General features: G+C 44.3%; 1 protein-coding gene across 1 annotated transcript in view; it reads right to left on the bottom strand.

Moving 5' to 3' along the window:
* RSU1 (Ras suppressor protein 1) overlaps positions 1–4,952 on the bottom strand; it is a 205,236-nt gene that overhangs the window by 172,346 nt on the left and 27,938 nt on the right. The window lies entirely within an intron of this gene.

The following is a 4,952-nucleotide window of genomic DNA, read 5'->3' as shown; positions in this document are numbered from 1 at the left end:
AACTTTAACATTACTTCATCCAGAGTCAAAATTGTAGCAGGTTTTGCTATATTTGTATCATTCACAGTTCAAACATACACAACCACCCAGTATAACAGCAGCCACAGATATCTGATCAGTAGCTCCCCTTTTATAACTTCTCCAAACATACGTGTGCATACCAACTAACACCTGTATTTATAGTCACCTCCCTTTTAACTACTCTGCCATTAACAAGATTGCTAAATAAAAGTAAGTTTAAGTCGTCCAAATACTCACCATTGAAATCTCTATGATAAAGTCATATCTGTGGTGATACCAGCTCTGAATTTCACCTATTAAATAAGTACTTACACAGAACTTCAGAACCGTTTAAAGCAGAAATTTGGATGATTGAACATAAGCAAGATTAGTAAATAGGTCTTTGTTTACTAACTTAGAGAACAGAATAGAAGTGACAGGATTCATGGTCAGAAATAAAAAGACTAACTGTAGAGTAGATGCCTAGTCTGGTTTTATTCCAAAGCATCATGCTCAGAGAAAGTGAGTCAAATACATCAGTAGTATAACCCAATCCCTTTCATGAATTATGTGTCTACAGGTAAAAGGTCAGTGGAGAAACAAATACTCCCTTTTCTCATCTTCCTTGTTTGCTTGCTGGATATTACACAGTTTGGGGCTGATTGTCATTCCAGCCTACATGACTTTTCCCCACAGACTGGCCCAAGAAACCCTGCAGAATCAACATAACTCAGTCCCTTCTGAAACCTTTAATTCTACTGTCATTTTCAAACTAATTTCTCAAAGCAGAGATCAGTGAAGCCAACCTCACTCATTACCAGTAGTGTTACCAAAAGCAGCAGGAAGCTCAAAATGCCCTCATTAGCAGAACATTGTTAATTTTCACCTGATATCTGAAAACAAAGTCCAATACTTTCCAGAAAGTCAATGTAAATATGACCGTCTGATGAAGAATGATTCACAGGAAGATTAATACAAAAAATAGCAGTAATGGGAGTGATACTAAAATAATTAAGAGTATAAAATATTAACAGTATAAAAATATTCATAAGAATGGAATGAAAGTTAACGGAATTATCCTGATATGTATTAATGAAGCATAGTTCATTTTAGTGTAGTTGACTTGCCAAATAAAATATACTGATTACAAGAAGATAGGCACATCAACTTTTTATGCATATTTATTTTGTATCAAATGGACATATTTACTATAAACAGTAGAATAACACTAGCAAGTGCATTCATTTAAATGCCAGAAAACTAGTAAAAGATGCTAATATGACCTTCGTGGAGCATGTCAAATGTCACCGCCACTGTTTTCCCAAGTCAACTTAAGACCGATCTGCTAAGACAATTAATTGTATAGTTTAAAAGATTAGGTCAAGAGTGTCAAATACAAAAATATGAACTTGAAATTTAGCCTTTTTAAGAAGAGACACACTGTCTATCCAAACACCTATATTTAGCTTTTGTGAAGAAGCAGTAGCTTCCTTCCTTGGAAAATTTTAGTTATATCCCCTGAAGAAGGCTCATGGTTCAGGGTTAGACAGCTTGACAATGCTTCCACTCGCCCCCATGGGCAGGAGTTGGGGCTATGGAGGCAGGGCTGCAGACCTATCCTGTGCCTGGATCCTGCCACCAAGAGGAGGGAGGAAGGGAGGTGCTGGCCACCCCCCACCAAGACTCCAGCCCATTCCCCTCCACTTCAGTAGTGGGGCCCAGGCAGGGCAACAGGCTCCCTGAACCTCCCACTGCACTTGTGTTGCTGTGACCCAGACCTAGAAGGCTCCTCCACACTGCCAGGCTGTGCCCTCCCCAGCTCATCCAGAGGGAAGGGACGGTCCCAGTAGCGCAGCCTCCACTGGGTGCACTTCATCCTTTCCCCTCCCGCCCATGGTGCTAGGGCTGTGCAGGGCCTGGTTCAGCCACAAGCATACAGCTGGCTTGGCCTCGGGAGGCACCATGGCAGCTGCAGCTGGCCGTGCTGGATCTGAGGTGTTGTTGCTGCTGCCTTGCGCAGTGAGCATGGCTCCACAGCATTCCTGAGGGGCAGTGGTGGAAAGCCTGGGAGGCCACTCTCGCAGCCCTAACATGCCCCCCAGGATTCCTGCTGTGCCATCCTGCTGCACCACCATCCCTCAGGAATGCCCTGGGGCCACGCTCATCATGCAAGGGGCCAGCAGGAACCTCTCAGACCCAGGGCTGCCTGCTGCAGTGCCTCCTTGGGCCAAGCCAGCCGTATGCTCAGCCCCACCTTAGGGCAGGGCAAGGCCCTACACAGCCCCAGTGCCATGGGCAGGAGTGGTAAAGATGCAGCACACCCGGCAGAGGCCACCCCACTGGGACCAGACCCCCCACTTATCCTGGAGCGAGCTGGGGAGGGCCCAGTGAGAAGGAGCCTTCCAGTCCAGGCTACAGCAGCACAAGTGTGGTCAGAGGTGCTGGGAATCCATTGTCCTGCTTGGGTCCCACTACTCTTGAGGTGGTGGAGGGGCTGGCAGATCCACTGCAGGGCCAGGAGTCTTACTGTTGTGGCAGGAAGGCCCCACCCGACCACTGAGCAGGAAAGGGAGGGCACAGCACCTCCTTCCCTTCCTGTAGTGGCTGGATCCAGGCATAGGAAATGCCTATAACCCCACCTCCATCTGAAGCCCCAGCCCCTACCTTGGGGGGTGAGGGGAAGCCATGGCTCTGCAGCTGGGCAGAACCCCTACTGGCTCTCCTACACCTGCCACCCCCTGCCAGCAGCCCATGCAGCACTGGGTGCATTGTGAAGACTAAGGGACCAGGGCCATTCCTGCCAGAGGTCACTAAAAAGCAAAGAGTAAGCAATAAATGATATAAATATAATTGTCATTTAGCCATATAGATCCCTGCCACAAACATGTGAAAAAGATGACAGGTATGGTGAATTTTACTGACTTGGATACAATTGCACATCTTGCTCCCAAAGCCCACTGGTATGTGAGCTGTGGAAGTCTGTGCTGCACTGTCCCTCTTAATTTTCAACAGAAGACCTCTGGCTAAGTCAGGTAGTTAGGTAGAGCTCTACAAAGGAGGAATGCATTTAATTTCCTGGCCCCAGACTGCTCTTCAACACTAAAAGCAAAAGGTCTGCTCTCACTCCTAGGAGACATCAACTTTCCCATTTCAACTCTCCTGGGTAGCTTGAGCCCTGCTTGGGGTTCAACATAGTAGGACAGATTAGGCCTCCAGCAGCCCAGTTACTCTCTGGGAGTTGTCTATCCATCACAGCATACAGCAATTTAGTTGCTCGTCACTAAGGAGAAAACTTTTACACATAAGTCAACAGTCACTGGATAGAGATCAGTCATCTTAGAAAGTGAAGTATCAGAGAAGATGCCTAGCACAAAAGAAGCATGGCTCCTACAAAATTTAACAGGGGTCCATAGTTATCTCACCTGTGCCAGTTAGCTTGAAATCACTTTTCCAAATTGCAATAAGAGATGGAAATTTCCAGGGGACCCACGTGAAAAGACGGGCAGGAGGATATGCAGAAATGATCAAAGTCAAAATCCAAACTGCCAAAAGTTCTTGATAATTGTATGCTTTCACCAACTTCCATCCACTTTCTCACCCATTTCCTTCAGACACTTTAAGCAATAGTTGAAGGGCAAGATAAAGGACAAAACATTTTAAATGCAGATCTAGTAACTTAACAAAATCAATTATGTCATCTTTACTGCTGCTAATTCCTCTTTGCCCAAGAAGCCTCTCTTAAGCAAATTTTGATATTAAATAAATAATTCCTATGGAATGTTTTGATTTTAGACTAGCCTGGAATTTGGTGAGCTATGCAACTGAAAAGTGTGAGCTTCAGAAACACTGTCCAAACTTTCTAGAGTACCTCCACAGGGTGGCTTGACAGATTAGAACCTCATCCAAGTGTGAATCGTTGCCATCTCCTATTTTTTATACCTCCCCCCTACATGTTTCCTGCAAATTGTTTCTTCCTCAATTTTTTTTCATCATGCTTCATCACACAATAGTTCCAATTTCCCTCCCTATTCCCACACTCAGCCAAAAAATGTTACATATTGTATGAAGCAGGTCCACTAATTCACTAAAAGGCCCTACTGAGTACCACTGGAACAAAAAGGAATAGCTTGGACTGGCAGGATGCCACAAGAAATCATCCCCATGTTCTTCTGAAAGGTTCCCATGGCCAGCTAAATTGAGGACAAACAGGAGCAGGATGGAAAAGGAGGCCTCACAGAGACTCCCCCTCATTTTAATTGTCAATGAAGCAAAGCCTTTGTGAAATGAGAGAGCAGGCAAATCTGGGATCAACAGCCCTCCCACATGGATACTCTCCTCTGCCCCACAAGGAGCTCAAATAAGTACTTCCTCAGACTGGGAAGTTGATGAATTATTGTAACTATTTCCTGGAGTCGCTAAAACTTTAGTCCTTACTCATTTACTAATTACAGCAGTAGCATCTACACATTTGAAGGACCAGTTCTACTGGGCAGATACACAGAGATCTGGTCCCTACCTCAAGGGAGTTTTTCTGCATTAAACAACTCTGAAAAAGTTACTTCTTATTATTGCTTTCTTTGTTTTAACATCCATTCAGTTGTGTGGGTTTAAACACACATGCACAATCACTGGGCATTTCCCATTTAATTAATCTTGTTGAAGTTAAAATAATCAACACCAAAATCCAAAGCATTTTTTTTTAACAATGAAACTTCTGGAAGCATGGGAAATTTTCAAGTTAGGTGGAAGAAATACCAATTACAGGGACTGAAGGTGAGACTACAGTCAAGAACTTCATCCAACAAATGCAAAATGAAACAACAAGGACAGCTAAGCTCTGAAGTTCATATCACATCACATTCCATCACACTCCCCATTTGCATGCTGCAATGAGACCATTTAGTTTCTCAACAGTTAGATCACAGGTGAATGGTAGGAGGATATACTCCCCC

The sequence above is a fragment of the Gavialis gangeticus genome, unplaced genomic scaffold (assembly GCF_001723915.1).
Source record: "Gavialis gangeticus isolate Ggan-Ray unplaced genomic scaffold, GavGan_comp1, whole genome shotgun sequence".
Classification (NCBI taxonomy): domain Eukaryota; kingdom Metazoa; phylum Chordata; order Crocodylia; family Gavialidae; genus Gavialis; species Gavialis gangeticus.
The sequence above is the reverse complement of the archived record's forward strand: the minus strand, read 5'-3'. Positions and strand labels throughout refer to the sequence as shown.